Raw genomic sequence first — 19,276 nt, forward strand, 5'->3', positions numbered from 1 at the left:
GCACATAATTTTCCAAAATTGTCCTAACCAATGTCCTATACAGCCGCAACATGACCTCCCAACTCCCATACTGAATTCTGTGACCAATAAAGAAAGGCATACAAAGCGCTTTCTTCACTATCCTATCTACCTGCGACTGTACTTTCAAGGAACTGAACCTGCACTTCATGGTCTTTTTATTTAGCAACATTCCTGAGGACCTTACCATTAAGTGTTTAAGTCCTGCTCTGATTTGCTTTTCCAAAATGCAGCACCTCGCATTTATCTAAATTAAACTCCATCTGCCCATTGGCCCATCTGATTAAGATCCCATTGGTCTTAACCAATGGGTAGACATGATCTATTATGGACTTCACTAAGACATTTGACAAGGTCCCTCATGGGAGACTGGTTTGAATCTGCCGCTTCCGGTTGTCAGTTTCAAATCTTCTCACAAACTTTGAAGTATATTAAGCGTAAAAGAATCATTAGGAAACAATTAGGCCCATTATGTAATTTGTATGTGTGTGTCAGTGTTTGCTAGTGAGAGGGACAGCTTAGGTGTAGTAATTAGGGAGAAGAAATGAGATGTGCTTAAATAAATTAGCGTAGACAGGATGTTCTGAGTGGTCTGGCTGGCTTAAAAGTAGATAGGACTGAACCAGATCCAGGACTGGATGAAATGAATCAAGGCTGTTGAGTAAGGCAAGAGAAGAAATAGCAGGGTATGCTTACAAAACTTTTCAGTTCATGCTTGGCCACAGGAGAGGTGCCAGAGGACTGGAAGTCAGCCAGTGTGGTACCATTATTCATGAAGGGAGCAAGATAAACCTAGAAACTACAGGCCAGTCAGTCTAACCTCAGTGGGAAACTATTGGAAGCAGAAGCAATTCTGGAGGACACAATGATCTGCACTCAGAGAAATGGAGAATCAAGAACAGTCGGCATTGTTTTGTTAAGGGGAGCAATTTGACTAAATTTATTGAAGAATAGAATATCCTTTATTGTCACATGTATTCCAGTACAGGTTTACAGTTTTTACAATGGCTGCCTTTTAACAGCACCCATTTTAGGTACAAGTACATAGGCACAAATCTTACAGAATGAAAAAAAAGTTATTATACAAAAATGGATTAAAAGGAGAGCAGCAACATTACATACAGTATCTGAGAATGGGTTAAAAATGATGTTGTTATAACAGTGTGGAAAGGATTTACGTTATAGTCCAGTAAGAATTCCAAACAACAGCCGTTCAACATGTGGCAGCAGGCCCAAGTCCAACAACTAGGAGAAAGTGAGGACTGCAGATGCTGGAGATCAGAGCTTAAAAATGTGTTGCTGGAAAAGCGCAGCAGGTCAGGCAGCATCAAAGGAGCAGGAGAATCGACGTTTCGGGCATAAGCCCTTCTTCAGGAGGGCTTATGCCCATAACGTCGATTCTCCTGCTCCTTTGATGCCTGACCTGCTGCGCTTTTCCAGCAACACATTTTTAAGCCAAGTCCAACAACTGTCCTGCATTACTCCAGCTTCCAGTCTTTTCTTCACCAACACTCAGCAGCAACAAGGCAGGTTGTGCTATACTGGGATTCTCTTCACCTCAGCCATTCTGGTGTTCAGAACTCCCCACGTCCTGCATTACTCCAGCCTCCAGTCTGCTCTTCACCAGCACTCAGCAGCAACAATGTAGGGTGCGCAATGTCGTGGTTCGCTTTCACCTCGTGCCGCTCTGGGACTTGGGATTCCCCTGTTGCCGGTCACTGTGGGACTTGGCCCAGCCCATACTTGCTCTGCTGCCCTCATCACTCTGGGATTTGGTCTGTGACTTGGTCTGTGCTCATTCTGCTGATGCTGAGGGACATGGCATGCACACTGAGTTCCTGTCCAGTCTCCAGTCGCAGGACTGGTTAAACGTTGAGTGGGGGCTGGGGGGTGGGTGGTGGCAGGATGGACGGATAAGGAAGAAGATAGAAAACAAATACTCCAGAGAGGAAGAAATACAAAGAACTAGTGAGTAGAGGAGCTTGTAGTGACCAGGCGTATAGATGAGGCCAATACATTCGACTTGGACTTCAGCAAGGCTTTTGATAAAATCCAGCATGGGAGATTGTTAGTGAAGATAAGAGCCAACGGAAGTTTGTCTAATTGGATCCAGAATTAGCTGAGTGACAAGAAACAGTGGGTAATGATCACTGTGATTCTGTCAAGTGGAGTTCTGCAGGGGTCAGTGTTGGGGCCCTTGATTTTTGTGGTTTATGTAAATAATTTAGACTTGAACATCAGAGGATTGATCAGTAAGTTTGCAGATGAGATGAAAATTGTTGAGGTGGTAAGTAGTGTTGATAACCTTAGATTACAGGAGGACATAGGTGGGCTGGCCAGATGGCTTGTGAAATGGCGAATGGAATTCAATCTAGATACAAGTAAGGTAGGACGCTTGGACAGGACAAACAAAGCAAGGACCCCGGGAAACACCAGTGATCAGTGGGACTTTGGTGTGTATGCTGACCAGTTATTTAAGGTAGTGGAACAGTTAGATAAAGTGGTTAAAAAGCATATGGGATACTTGCCATTATTAGCAGAGGCATAGAATTTAAGAGGAGGGAGATGATACTAGAATAAAATGTTGCTTGGGCCACAACCGGAGTATTGTGTACAGTTTTGGAATCCACAATTTAGAAATGATGTGATTTCACTGGAGAGGGTGCAGAAGAGATTTACCAGGATGTTGCCTGGAGAAATTTAACTATGAACAGACTTTGGTTGGACTTGCGTTGTTTTAATTGGAGTAGAGGAGACTGAGAGGGGACATGACAGAGATTATTAAAATTATGAGGGGCATAGATAAGATAGACAGGAAGGAACTTTTCCCCTTGGTGGAGGGATCAATGATCAGAGGGCTTTGATTAAACGGAAGAGGCAGGAGGTTTAGAGAGGATGAAGTAAAAATGTTTTACTAAGACAGTGATGGGGATATTGAATTCACTCCATGTAAGGGTGGTAGAAGCAGAGACTCTCCTAACATTTAAGAAATATTCAGATGCACACTTGCGATGCCAAGAAATAAAAGGCAGTTAGCCAAAAGCTGGAAAGCAGAATTAAAATAGTTAGGTGATTGTTATTGACCAACACAAACTTGAGGGACAGAAGTGCATTTTTCTGTGCTGCGGATCTCTATGATTCGATGACTCTGTGTTGGATGCTGGTGTCAGAGGGGGAGATCCAGAGAAGCAAGCAGCAAGCTGACATTGCCAGGTACCCGCTTTGACTTTCATATCGGGAATTGTCACTGTCTAATTGCTATCCAACAGACTGGAAAATGGGAAGCTGCATCTTAATGAAACAAGCTTAGGAAATATTGAGATGTTTATGTAAGCCAACAGGCCTCTCGTACCACCAGCAAGAATGTTGTCTCACCATTCAGCATTTGGTTGGAAAATGGGATATTTTCCTCTCAACATAGAAAAGCTGTCTATCCCACACAATTTTCCCAATGTTCTCGCCAATGTCCACTGACAGATTCCAGCCACTGTCATTCTCTTCACAGATGCTGTCTAACCTTTGAGTATTTCCAGAACTCACTGTTTTTTTAAAATAATTTGAGCAAATAAGACAGGGCCAATGCTGTTTTATTTTTAAATGACATAGCTTGTCAATGACAAAACCATCATTTATCGCCCATTCCTAATTGTTTCTAACTAAGTGGCTAGTTAGGCCACTTCAGAGCGCAGTTAAGAGTCAACCTCCTTAATGTGACTCTGAGGTAGCAGACCAGGCCAGACCAGATGATCAGTCAATGACAGTTTCATGAAACCAGCTTTGAATTCCAGATTTATTAATCAAATTTAGATTCTAATAATTGATGTAATGAAATTTAATTCCATTGACATAACCACAGCCACCATATCTCTGTGAGAAGTAGAACTAATTTATATTATACATGATTAAAAATAGGAATATGGTTGGAAAATACAAGTCACTGCATCTGAAGCGTAATAACTGCATCTATTACTGGTAAAATGGTAATAGTCTATATATCATTTCAATTCTTGTGTGGCATGGCAAATCTAACCTTTTGCTGCAATTTTGATTATGCTTATCTGTCAACATTTAATCATTGAATTTGTTTCCTGGTTCCCTCATGCTCCTTGCAGGACCACATGCTGCATTCCACTGGCATTGAATGGAAAGTCACATTGGATTGGGCAAAATCAGTGTAGTCTGATTGACAATATCTACTAAATTGCTTGTGGCATTTTCTATATCGTCTGTAACTGTCTCTAAATGAATATGGAGGATTATTTTCGCAGGATCTGATTCAACAGTGAACCAATGTAAATATGCATGTTGGAAGACCATCTGAAATGAGACTAATGGGAGTGATTGTGGCATTGGATAATGTACAGCAATGTAGTTGATTCTTAACTGTGTTCTTTAATGGCCTGGAGAAAGTGAGGACTGCAGATACTGGAGATCAGAGCTGAAAATGTGTTGCTGGAAAAGTGCAGCAGGTCAGGCAGCATCGACATTTCAGATTCCTGAAGAAGGGCTCATGCTCGAAACGTCGATTCTCCTGCTCTTTGGATGCTGCCTGACCTGCTGCGCTTTTCCAGCAACACATTTTTAGCTCTTTAATGGCCTGGCAAGCTATTCAGTTCCAGGGCATTTATGCATCATTTAGACATTTGCAACAAATGTTAGTTTTACCAACAACACAGAAAATAGGAGCAGGAGTAGGCCATTCAGCACTTTGAGCCTGCTGTGCCATTCAATATGATCATGGCTGATCATATCTTGTTCCTGCTTTCTCCCCATACCCTTTAATCCCTTTAGCCCTAAGAACTATATCTAACTCCATAAAAACCTTCAATCTTTAGGCCTTAATCGCTCTCTGTAACAAAGAATTTCACAGACTGACCACAGTCTGGGAAAGAAATTTCTCATCTCAGTCCTAAATGGCCTTTTCCATATTCTTAGATTGTGTCTCTTAATTCTGGATTCCACGGTAAACAGGAATATCTTTACTCTGTTTACCTTGTCTAATTATGTTAAAGCTTTATGGATTTCTATTTCTCATTCCTCTGAACTCTTGTGAATATAGTCCTGACCAATCCAATCTCTCTTCATATGTCAGTCCTACCATCTTAGGCATCAATCTGGTAAACCTTCATTGCTCTCCCTCCATAGACAGACCATCCTTCGTCAGATAAGGAGACTGAATTGGCACACAGTACTGCAGGTGTGATCTCACCAAAGCCCTATACAAGTGTAACAATACATCCCTGCTGCTGTCTCTTGCTATGTACCTTGGTCCTCTTGACCACCTGCTGTATTTGCATGCTTACCTTCAATGACTGGTCTACAAGAACACCCCAGGCTTTTGTACAACATATACACCATGTCATTGCCATTCAGACAGAAAATCTGCCTTCCTATTTTTGCTGCCAAAGTTTATAACCTCAGATTTATCCACATGATACTTTATTCACCAAGTACTTGCCCACTCATACTGAAACATCTCTGTATCCTTCTCATAGCTCATACTCCCCAATCCCATGTGTTTTAACTTTACATGCTAATCTCTCATATAGACCCTTAACGAAAGCCTTCTGATTCTAAGTAAACCACATTCACTGGCTCCCTCTTATCAACTCTACCTGTAACATCTTCAAAAAATTCAAATAGATTTGTCGAGCATGGTTTCCCTTTCATAATCCTGTCCCTGTTTTACAAGTGTTCTGCAATTAAATTTTTTGTAATGAATTCTAGCATTTTTGCCACTACTGATGTCAGGCTAACCTTTCTATAATTCCCTCCTGTGTCTCTGCCTCCCTTTTTGTAGATAGTGGGGTTATATTAGCTGTCCTCTAATCAATAGGATCTGTTCCAGAGAATCCCATGAAAGGATAAAGAAAAATCAAAGGACAGTGATAGTGGGGTCAGCATTGCTTGTAGGTGCTGTCCTCGGCAGGAATCATGTTAACTTATGCAGTAGCCTCTTGAAACAGAACAGATTATCCTTGCAAACTCCTGGGGAATTTCCTTCACTTCAGCAGCCTTCAAACAGCTCAATCAATCATCTGCAGATTCATTCATGAGCAATAAAAATCCTGAATATTAGTTATCTTCTTGTCTCCTGTCTGTCTCTTCATTCTTGATAAAGAATGCAAATGGATTGAGAAAGTTCTGAGGGTCACTAATAATATGTTTTTATGAATTTCTTGTTCCTACTAAATATGTGCGTCTTATTCAAGTATTCAAAACTGCACCCGAAGCTACACTTTTTAAATTCATTGTAAATGTTTCCAATTGGTTTTCTCAATGACATTAATTAGTTACTGGTTCAAGCTTAACCAATGGAGGAAATATTTAGCCTGAAAATCTGGACACATGAAGTTTAAATTTTAGAAATAACATTTAATATTAGCTCTTTAAGCTTCATACACACAAAATTCATTCTTCCTTAATTTTTAAGGTATTAACCTACTCAAAATAAGTAGTAACTCTTTTCTGTACACAGTAATGTATAGAATTCGGTATATGTGATTGTAATTAAGCATTAAAATCCAGCAACAGTAGAAAGGATATTTCCAAGAGATCACGAGAACACTACACATTTCTTTAATTTGACATGAAATAAAGACCTTAGGGAAAGATTGTCTTAGGTAACAAAGGAAGAGATCCTGTTACAGGCAATGAATATTCAAGAGTCATATAGTGAGCAGACCTAGTAATATTGCTAATTTTGCTTCCAACATGAATCTCTATGACTATAAATTCTTTTATTGGGAAGAACCACATGATAGAGGTAGCTGCTTTCACTCTTTAATTGACTGAGAAATTAACTGTTTAGAATTCCATGATGAGAAATCAGAGATAATGTTTTGGGTCCATTTCTGAGGAAGGGTCGCTGGACCCGAATTGTTAACTCTGATTTCTCTGCACAGATGCTGCCAGACCTGCTGAGCTTTTCTTGCAATTTCTGTTTTTGAATTCCAGCATCTGCAGTTCTTTCAGTTTTTATGCTTAAAATTCTAATGGGCTTTGAGTGGTACTGATCACTGATGTCCAGTCATTAAATGGGAAAAAGGATTCCAACGTAATGAAACCACAAGCAACTTAAAACTGAACCAGGTTGTGAAAATTACAAAGTGGTTTTCTGTGAAACCTGAATGCAATATGTAATTCGTCGTTTTTTAAAAAAAAATCAATTTTTTGTAAATTAGAATTCTGGCTTTTGTTTTCTGTGATATGTAATTTTTCACATTCCTTTTGACAAGCCCATTGACCAGTCAAGAAAAGAAAGGATCAATATCTCTTGAAGAGCTAATAATTTTGTAAGATCAAAGTGATTCCCTCTGTATATATGAAATTCCAATCTTGGATATGCAGCACAATTCTCAAAGGCAACTGTTCGACGGACACAACACATGGAAGAAATATGTTGTTGCAGCCTTTCCTTAGATCTGACACTATAAAAAATGTGCTAACCTGTTTTCTAATGGAGTTACCCTGAAGATATATGTAGCTTATTCCCATGAAATGAAGATAGAGCTGAAATGGAGGAGCTTATCATTTAAAATTATAGCATTTCAAATAACATAGATACTTTTAAACATAGACTAACTTAAACCAACTAGACGGGGGTTGGAGCATATAAAGTTCCCTAATTATATTGACTAGATATTGTCACCTCTAATAAATCATTGAATTGAGGATGTGGACAATTTATGCCAAGTATTAAGTCATTTTTTAACATTGTGAATTTGCTTTTTCTCCATTCTTGTAAATGTTATCCTTTTTGTTTAACACTGACAGATGCAATTTCCAGTTTTAAAGTTTTCTTCTAAAGAATTTAGATTAGATTAGATTTTATTGTTACATGCATTCGAGTACAAGTGTACAGGAGTGCAGAGAGTGTCACCACTGTCCGGAGCCATCTTCGGATGCAATAGTTAGAATTAAAAACTGAGGTTAAAGAAATGGGAACAAAAGGAAATGAAAATGTCCATATCATCCATGCCGGCTTGGCCAAGAGTTTTACCAAGGCTTACCAACACTGCCTGTGCTGGACCTATCAACGCCACAGTACTGCCACCGCTGTAATCGCCGCCAGACTCACCAATGTTGAAGTTGCCACACTCCAATGCCATCATTTGCTATTGGGCCCAAATCGCTGATGCCATCTTGGAATCAATTGAAGTATCATAATCCGCAATCTTCTTGAACAAGTGCAAGAGTAGTAACCCTTTGAATCAGCACTGACATCAGAGCCTCTGTCAATGCTGATACTGCTATCACCACGTGAGTCATGTGCTGGGCCCAGCAACGTTAAAGTTGCCACGCTGTGGTTCCATTACTTGCTGCTGGGCCCAAACTTGCCACTGTCGCCAATGCTGCCGGTTCTTCTGTGACCAAGCTCCCCAAGGTGAAAGGTAAGAGAGAACTGTAGAGTAAAGGAAAGTAGAGACAGAGAAGAAAGAAAAAGAGAAATGGAAGAAAGCAATGGATGAGCAGGAGCCTGAATGCTGCTACTCTGTCACCACCATCTTGATCTTTTATCATTTATATTGCCTCTGAAAACAATATAAAACCTGTTTTTGACCCATAATTTGCTGTAACTAGTCAGTGATTGGCACTTGCAATTTGTTTGACTTTGTTTGCCCATTTAATCTCCTAAATATTTGCACTTCAAGTTACTGGAAGGGTGAGCCAGAATTAGAGCAGTCCCTTCTATAGGTTATTGGGGTATTGACTGAACAGACATGATGTGTCCCTTTAACCCACCAGCTTGAAAGATTATGGAAGTACTACAAGAAGAAAATTAGAGTTTAGTGGGTGAATTTAATGTCTAATTAAGTGCAGGAAAAGAAAGAAAGGGTGAAAAATGACTGGGTTAGGAAAGCAGAGAATAACAGTAAAGAGAAAAGTTGAAATTTTTAATTTGATGATTTCCAACATCACTTGAAGTACAGTAATTCATTTTCAATGCCAGAAAGGCTGACTAATAATGATTAAAATTCATCATATTTTTAAAAGGTATTTTTGTGATAACTTTATAGATACCGTTCAATTAAAGGAACCTTGCACCTCTCAATGTTTTTGAAAGGTGAGCTGGACAACAAGATGCTGATTTTCAAAACTAACAATGAAACTGAACATCTCTGACAACAATGTTTTGATTTCTGCATTTAATTACGTTTCTTCTTGGTTGACATTTGTACTAAAATAACAGCAAGTATTATTAATCTCTGTGTTAGTATGTTAGCATTTTTTTGACTATTTTGTGCAATAAAGGTTTATCTGCTATCTTGACATTTCTGTCCTCATGTTAGGAAACTGCTTCACGTCACCAAATTAATAATGCGTCTCATTTCCCAGAACCATGTGTCATATTCATGTTAACACCATGCAATAATTTTGTCTCTCTAAAAGGTGAACATTATTTTGGATTAAATATAAATCATTGATTTTGTTGCTTAATGAAATCTTATGCAGGGTTCATGAACATTGATGTTTTTCATTAACCTGTTATGAGTAGAATAACACGTATGCTTACATACATTGTCTGGCTAGGAACAATGTACCATTTTGTAAATATAAAGCAGCATCAATTACAATTGTAAATTATTCTGTACAGTTTGGTCAATTAGATACTGTAATTGCATTAGTAATAAAACCATCCATTCTATTGTTGTATAGCATGATTATAATGTTACAATCTGCAGTCCATCCCAATGCACTCCATTGCAATAGACAGATCCAATAAGCTGAATCTGTCATTATGCTTAAAGTGCTTGAGGACAGCATATTTTAGGGTTAGGAATCTATCTTGTGTTTGTGAATATGCACTGGAAATAATAGAGATTACCCACTGCAAACTCTTCACCATGCTAATAAGTGAATATCACAGTAACAACTCATAGAGTCATAGTGATCAATTAAAATGATTTTTGTAATTTGTATATTCGGCAGTTAAAATATCTTTGTCAGTTAAACCTCACTAATCCTTATGATCAATCCTTGAAGCTAAAATAACAGCATGATGGAATCTTTCGGAGTCCTAGTATTTTTGAATGACCCCCTGTTGAATTATTTTATTGTCACATGTATTTTACAGTGAGAAATGTAATGAAATACAGTGAAAAGCTCTCATATATCACACAATCTAGTGCCACTTTGATAGTTTAAGAATAAGAAAAAAATGAAAAGATATAGCTTAAAGAGAAGACCATCTACATTTGAGTTCTGAGCCAGCGCTCAGAATAACATCAAAGTCGCTGATCCTCAGGCGCCATCTTTCGCAGCTGGGCCCACCACCAGTGGCAATGATGAGGTTGCCATCTTCAGGTGCTATCTTTTGCTGCTGGACCTAATTTGCCAACTTTGTCTCAGATCTCGCTCTATTAACCCCCACCCTACACTCCAAGCGCTGGGCTCACTCTCCTCCTTGACAAGTACTTGCAGGGGTAAGTTGCTGCCACCAATGCCATCCAAGCTCTTTACAATAGTAAGTAAAGTAAAAGGTAAGTAAAAAAAGAAGAAAACTAAAAACAAGAAAAGAGAAGATAGAAAGGAAAAGTGGGCAAGCCCTGAACTCAGGAGCCCTACTCTGCTGCCATCTTGACCAGCTAATAATAGTTGTTGTTTAATTTATCAATTTTTTTCTCAATGCAACCTCCATGGAGATCCATCTTGTTGCTATAACATTACTGTAGTTTCAAGTGAACATGTAGCAGAAGATTAGGAAATGTATTTGGTTAGTCGGCTGGTTGATTGCACTTCAAGTCAAAGGCTTTTTAACACAGGCAAATAATGTAGATAAAATCCTGAACACTTTCCCACATTTTGGGAACCAATCTTAATTATTTCCAACATCTGAGTGAATGGGAAGTAGTAGCGGTCAAATAGCTGTTTAATTGTTTGGTTTTGCTATTAGAATTTCATCAGACCCTCTATTGTGTTAATGGCTGCAGCATTCACAATTAGCTCACATCTGCTTGTCTGATATTCCATCCAAAAATGATCATGATCACCTCAGGACTAGCAGGCACAGCTGTAGTACAGTGCACTAGACTAACAACAGTTCTACAATCAAAGATAAAATTATCAGAAATTTAAATGTGCAAAATAGAATGAAGCCCAGAGACCTATCTCCAGAGACCCGTATCAATTAATTATTTGTCTCCAGACCAATCACCATGGAAACTACTGTATTTAACACAGATCTGGCCCATGCCACATAACAAAACTAAAACAGAATCTTATTTGTCTTTTGCAAAACTTGCATCTTAAAATTGGAACTTAAAAATATCTTGTTTTCCATTGCTTATAGCAATCATTTTTTGCTTCAGTGTGTTGATGAGTTATAGAATGCAAGTATGTAACAAAAGGTTGTAAGCTTTCATGTTTTGCACTGCTACTTGTGATAAGAAGACCCTAACTAGTATGTGCTATTCCATTCATTTGCCAAATTAGATATGGTGTTTGTTACATTTGCTTCACATTTCCACCCCAGCCCTGCCTCACTTTCATGTGGTGAAAATGTGTTGCTGGAAAAAGCGCAGCAGATCAGGCAGCATCCAAGGAACAGGAGATTCGACATTTCGGGCACAAGCCCTCCTTCAGGAAGGCTTATGCCCGAAACGTCGAATCTCCTGTTCTTTGGATGCTGCCTGACATGCTGCACTTTTCCAGCAACACATTTTCTGATCTCCAGCATCTGCAGACCTCACTTTCTCCTCACTTTCATGTGGCCAAGCTATTCATGCTTGGACCTATTGAGGCCTTTAAGAGGCACTCAGATGCCTCCTTCCACTCACCTGTATATTATCTGCAGCAGATGGAGACCCACACCAGCTTTCCCTTGTCAGCATATTGCAGGGATTGTTCCCTCTGGGACAAACTGGTCTACATTTCCTCCACTCAACACCCAACCCCGATGGCACCTTCCCATGCAATTGCAGAAGTTACAATGTTTGCCTCTTTACCCCCTCACTTCTCACTATCCAAGCCCCCAGACACATCTTTCAGATGAGGAAGTGATTTACCTGCACTTTATTCAATTTAGTCTACTGTATTTGCTGCTCATTATGTGATGGTCTCCACACTGGGGAGATAAAACATTGACTGGGTGATTGCCTTGCCGAACACCTCTGCTCTAATCCAAGCTTCTGGTTAGCAGCCACTTCAATTCACCATGGTGTTCCCATGTCAACATTTTTGTATCAGGCCTACTGCATTGCTTCAGCAAAAATCAGTGCAAGATGGAGGAAAGTTAAAAATCACACAACGCCAGGTTATAATCCAACAGGTGTATTTGGAAGCACTAGCTTTCAGAGGGCTGCTCCTATTGTCTCCACCTATTCACCTCACTCCCTCTCTCCCCACCTGCTGCCATCAACATAATATCAACATTTCTCAACTGGTTTGAGTACTGACAAAGGGTCACTGGACCCAAAATGTTAACTCTATTTTTCTCTCCACAGAAGTTGCCAGACCTGCTGAGTTTCTCCAGCAGTTTCTGTCTTTGTATCATAAACCTCCTCACCACTCCCCCTCCAAAATGTGGATTTTGTCTCCAGCAAGTTATTTAACCTGATGTGGCAATGTTTATGTTATCCCTCAACATAAGAAACTAGATTTGTATGATGTAGTGTTGAAATACCTAACAGACATTAAATTCTTATGTATCTCATTGCCTGGATTGCTTTCAAGCTATTTGGTTACAGTGCAAGAGCTTGCTTCTAGTAGCATGTTGTGCTTCACATGTTCCAGGTCAGGTGAAAGATGCAGGTCATGTGCCATGATACAGTGATGATGCCATGAGCATGTCTTTTCAAGGTCACTGACATAGTATACTGAAAGCAGAGCTAACGAAACAGAAGTGACAAATCAAGGGATAGATCAATAGAGATACAGTAGCAGACAGACATTTAAGAGGATATTTCAGAAAGCACAAGATAGTTATATTCCAACAGAATAGAAAACTTCCAATGGGAGGACCCATCATCTACTAGTAACTAAGAAAAATTAAAGATAGAATTAAAATTAAAGAAAAATGATATAATTGTGCAACGATGGGCAACTAGTCAGAAGATTGGACAATGTTTTAATAGAAAAAGGAAAGATTGACTAAAAAATTAACAAGGAGAAAAAGTAGAGAGCTATCTAGAAATATAAAAACAATGAGTTTCAGTGGATACTTAAAAAGGAAAAGAGCTCTCAAAGCAAATGTTGCTTCTATAGAAATTAATCATGGAAAATAAGGCAACTTAGAAGAACTGTACGTGTATTTTATATCAGCCTTCACTGTACAGAATGCAAGTAACATCCCAGAGATAACTGTAAGGCAGAAAATGGAAGGATGGGAGGAACTCAGAAACTTAGGTAATTACAATCTCAAGGGTACTTAAGCAAATTATTGGAGCTGTGAGCTGACAATTCTCCAGGTCCAGATGAACTTCATTGTAGGGATTTAAAATAAATTGCTAATATAATATTTGATTGAATGATTTTAATTTTCCAAAATTCCCTACATTCAGAGAAGTTCCACTGAAATGAAAAGTAATAAATATTCAAAAATGGACTGAAACAGAACGCAGGAAACTACAGGCCAGTTAGCTTAACATTTGTCAGAGGGTAGATGTTAGAAACTATGATTAATGATGTTATCGCATGGCATTTTAAAAAGTTGAAGAGAAGATCGTCAGGCAACTCAACATGGTTTTGTGACAAGGAAATCAAGTTTAACTAATATTTGAAGAAGTAAGGTATGGTGGATAAAGAGGAACTAGTGAACATACTATGCATTAAATTTCCAGATGGCAGTTGATAAAATGACACACCAAAAGTTATTGTGAAAAATTAAATGTTGTGATGTAGTGGGACTATGTTGGATAAAGATTGGCTAACTAACAGGAAGGAAAGGGTAGACAGACTTGATTCAATTTCTGATAGGCAAGATGTAATGAGTGTGTTCACAGGGATAAGTGCTGGGTCCTCGATTTTTACCAATTCATATAAATGACTTTGATGAAGATACTGAAGATGTTGTGGTTATGAAATTTGCTGATGACACAAATATAGGTAGGAAAGTAGATTGTGAAGTGGACATATGCAAAGGGATGTAGATAGGTTAAATCTGTCGTCAAAGATGTGTCAAACAGAATAATATAGGAAAATGTGAAATTGTCCATTTCAGCAGGAAGAATACGAAAAAGGCATATGATCTAAATGGCGAGAGGTTGCAGAGCGATCTGGATGTGCATGAATCACGAAAGGTTAGTTTACAGGAATAACAAGTAATTAGAAAAGTTGATAGAATTGCATTGTTTATTATAAGGGGAATGAACACAAAAGTCGTGAAGTTAACAGACCCTTTGGTCCAACCCGTCATGCTGACCAGATATGCTAAATTAATCTAGTCCTATTTGCCAATATTTCACCCATATCCATCCAATTTTTAAACCCATCCAGATGTCTTGAAAATCTTGTAATTGTACTAGCTTTCACTATTTTCTCTGGCAGTTCATTCCACACATCCACATCCCCTCTCACCTCAAACCTATACCCTATAGGTTTGGCCTCCATTACTCTTGGGACAAGATCTTGGCTAATCACCCTATCCATGCCCCCTCATGATTTTATAAACCTCCATAAGGTCACCCCTCAGCCTCTGATTCTCCAGGGAAAATAGCCTATTCAGCTTCTCCCTACAGCTCAAACCTTCCAACCCTGGCAACATTCTTATAAATATTTTCTGAACCCTTTCAAGTTTAACAACAAATTTCCTATGGCAGGGAGACCAGAATATGCAAGTGTACCAAATGCCTTCTTCAATACCCTGTCTACCTACGACTCCACCTCCAAGGAATTGTGAACCTGCACTCTTCATTTTGCAACATTCCCCAAGATCTTAGCATTAAATATGTAAGTCCTGCTCTTCCAAAATGTAATTTTGAATGTAATTTATCTAAATGATAAATGAAACTCCATCTGTCACTCCTTGGCCCATCTGATCAAGGTCCCTTTGTATTCTGAGATGACCTCCTTTGCTGTCCACTATGCTACCAATTTTGGTGTCATCTGCAAATTTATTAACTATAGCTCTTATATGCACAATCAAATCATTTATATAAATGACAAAAAGCAGTGGACCCAGCACTGATCCCTACAGCACCCCACTGGTTATAGGCTTTCAGTCTGAAAAACAACCCTCTTCCTCCTACCTTGTAGCCAATTTTGTACCCAAATGGCTGATTTTCCCTGTAATCCATGTGATCTAACCTTGTTAACGAGTCTACCACGTGGAACCTTGTTGAACCCCTTACAGAAATTTGTATAGACAATGTCCACAGCGCTGCCTTCATCAATCATCTTCATCACGTCTGCAAAAAACTCCTTCAAGTGGGGCAGCACAGTGGCACAATGGTTAGCACTGCTGCCTCACAGCACCAGAAACCCAGGTTTGATTTCAGCCTCAGGCGTCTGTGGAGTTTGCATATTGTCCCTGTGTCTGCTTGAGTTGCATCTGTGTGGTCTGGTTTGCTCCCACAATTCAAAGTGCAGATTAGTTAAAGTGGCTAAACAAGTTTGCCCATTGGGTCCAAGGATGTGCAGGATAGGTAGATTAGCCGTGGAAAATGCAGGGTTACAGGGATAGTGGAAGCGGGGAGTGTTTGTGTGGGAAGGGTCTGTGGACTCAATGGGCTGAATTAACTGCTTTCACAGTGTGGGGATTCTATGTAAAAGTAGTGAGACATGATTTCCTTAAGAAACTATGTTTAAATCTTAAATATTGGCACCACGTTAGCTGGCCTGAAGTCTTATAGTACCTCACCTGTGGCTGTCAATGATACAAATATCCCAGCAATGGGGACAGCAATCACTTTCCTAGCTTCCCACAAGTTTGAGAGTTCCAGCGGTTTATCTACATACATACATTTTAAGATGTCCAGCACCATTTCCTCTGTAGTATGGACACTTTTCAAGCTATCACTATTTATTTCCCCAAGTTCTCTAGCTTCAATATCCTTCTCCACAGTAAACACTATGATGTAAAACGCCTGCTCAGTATCTCCCTCATCTTCTGTGGTTCTACACACAGGCGGTCTTGCTGATCTTTAAGGGGCCTTATTCTCTACCTAGTTACTCTTCTGTCCTTAATGTATTCGTAGAAACCCTTTGGATTTTCCTTAACCCTATTTGCCAAAGCTATGTCATGTCCCTTCTTTTACCATCCTGATTTCCCTCTTAAGTGTACTCCTACTGGCCTTAGAGTAAAAAATGAGGTCTGCAGATGCTGGAGATCACAGTTGAAAACGTGTTGCTGGTTAAAGCACAGCAGGTCAGGCAGCATCCAAGGAATAGGAAATTCGACGTTTCGGGCATAAGCCCTTCATCAGCCCGAAACGTCGAATTTCCTATTCCTTGGATGCTGCCTGACCTGCTGTGCTTTAACCAGCAACACGTTTTCAACTCCTACTGTCCTTATACTGGTCTAGAGATTCACTCGATCCCTTCTGCCTATAGTCAAAAAGTGTGGCACTGGAAAAGCACAGCCGGGTCAGGCAGCATCCGAGGAGCAGGAAAGTCGATGTTTCGAGGCGTAAGCTCTTCATCAGGATTCAGCTGACCTGCTGTGCTTTTCCAGTGCCACGCCCTTTGACTCTGATCTCCAGCATCTCACTTTCTCCCTGCTGTTTATACCTGACATATGCTTTCTTCATTTTCCTGACCAGAAACTCAATTTCTCTACATCTACCAGCCTTGCCCTTCATCCTAACAGAGACATGCTGTCCTTGGAATCTCATTATCTCATTTTTTGAAGGCTTCCCACTTTCCAGCCATCCTTTTATCCACCCCAAATCAACTTTGCTGAACACTGTCAAAATTGGTCTTCCTTCAATTTAGAACTCTAACTTTTAGATCAATTCTATCCTTTTCCACAAGTATTTTAAAGAATTATGATCACTTGCCTCAAATTCCTCCCCCACTGACACCTCAGTCACCTGCTCCGCCTTATTTCCCAAGCTGCTTCTCTTAGATACATCTACATACTGAATAAAAAAAATGTCTTGTACACACTTAACAAATTCCTCTCCATTCGATCCATTAACACTATGACAGTCCCATTCTATTTCTGGAAAGTTAAAATCCCCTACTATTACCACCCTATCATCTGATGTATTGTGTTTTGTATGTTAAAGAAGGATATAAATGTATTGAAAGTAGTTCAGAGAAGGTGTACCAGGAATGAGTAGATTGTCACATGAGGAAAGATTGGACAGGCTAGGCTTCTTTTAGCTGGAGGTTAGAAGCATAAGAGGTGACTTAATTGCAGGGTACAAGATCCTAAGAGATCTTGACAAGGTGAATGTGGAAAGCATGGTTACACTATTGGGAGGTATTAGAACTTGTGGCTACTGTTTAAAGTAAGGGTCTTCCCTCATCAGAGATGAAGAGAAATCTTTTACATAGACTCATGAATCTTTGGAACATCCCTCCTCGAAAGGCAGTGGAAGCCATGTCTCTGAATATATTGAAGGTCAAAGTAGATAGATATTTGTTAATCGCAGTGATGAAAGGTTATTGGCGGCAGACAAGGATGTGAGGAAGTGAGGACTGCAGATACTGGCGATTAGACTTGAGAGTGTGGTGCTGAAAAAGCACAACAGGTCAGGCAGCATCCGAGGAGCAGGAAAATCGACATCCTTCCTGCTCCTCAGATGCTGCCTGAACTGCTGTGCTTTTCCAGCATCACACTGTGGAACATTCCTGTCATCCATGATCTTACTGAATAATGGAGAAGGCTCAATAACAAAGTTGTCCATTCTGCCCCTAATTTGTATATTCATAGATATTAATGACTCCAAGGAATTTAGAAATAGTGTGGGAAATTGGCATTGAGGTAGATGATCAGCCACAATGCAGTTAAATGACAGAGCAGGCTGAAAGGGATGAATGGCTCACTCCTGCTTCAATAATCATGTGGATAATGTATGATGCCTCAGAGGTAGTATTCAGTATATTGTTAAGAGGCATGCTCATGATATCAGCACCATTTTGCAGGCCTGTGACCTGAGGGTGTAAAGATCTCATATTTCCATCTTAAATGGGGCCACTTGAAACATGACATGCTGATGAAAGTGCGCTGCTGTGTGTGACCAAATAGCTAAGTATTAGCCCAGACCGTGAAGTGCCTATATCTGTAATACATGTATATGCCAGAAGCTGTAATAAATGTCTGTTGAATCTTTCAGTACTAATTTTTATGTTACGGAAGCTAACATAATTATTGCTTTTTGGGGTAAAAAAAAACCTTACTGGAGCCAAAGGCCATATCACATTGGCAGCTCAAATTGATGACACTTATTATATTTTGATTTTATCATCATGTGTACTCAAGTACAGATGTACAGGTGTACAGTAAAAAGTATATAATGTCACCAATCACGGCACTATCTTAGGTGCAAACCTACCTAGATATAAAAAGCATAGATACAAAGTAGTAAAAGAAACAAACAAATTGAGCATTTTCTTCATAGAATAAGTAGAAAAATAAAGAAATCAGTTACTACTTGGCATTAAAGTCCTTCCTAATATAAACTAGTAAAATAAAGGAGTAAGGTTTAAATAAAAAACTGAAAGAACTGCAGATGCTATAAATCAGAAACAAAAACAGAACAACATGGAACAGTACAACACAGTACAGGTCCTTCGGCCCTCAATGTTGTGTCGACCTTTTGTCCGACTCTAAGATCAAAAAGGTTGCTGGAAAAGCTCAGCAGACCATTTATTTCTCTTCGCAGATGCTGCCAGATCTGCTGAACTTTTCCAGCAACTTCTGATTTTGAATACAGTTTCAAGTTCAACAGTCGTTGACGAGTCCTGCACTTATCTCATTCTTCGGGAGCCTTCAGTTGTCTGTTATTGATGCCGCAGATACTGCCCTTCCCACATTGGGTTACGATGCCATCACTGATACTGCTGGAGCTGCTGCCTCCAGAACATGTTCGGGCAGCACCCACTCGCAAGCCGTGGTTTGGAAATTGTGTTTAAAACCAAGTAAACCACTGCAGGTCCCCGCAGTCAAAAGAAAGAAACATATACTGAAAATGAACTATTTTATAACCCATTTCAGAAGATTAAACAAATTAAAATAGTTATGCTTCAGTAGGAGAATTGGAATGGGACCAGACAGCCTTAGAATAACGAAATCTGCTGTTAACATCATAGAGATATACAGCATGGAAATAGACCCTTCGGGTCAAGGGTAATGAGAGAGTAAATAGGGTCC

The sequence above is a fragment of the Hemiscyllium ocellatum genome, chromosome 20, assembly GCF_020745735.1.
Source record: "Hemiscyllium ocellatum isolate sHemOce1 chromosome 20, sHemOce1.pat.X.cur, whole genome shotgun sequence".
NCBI lineage: Eukaryota > Metazoa > Chordata > Chondrichthyes > Orectolobiformes > Hemiscylliidae > Hemiscyllium > Hemiscyllium ocellatum.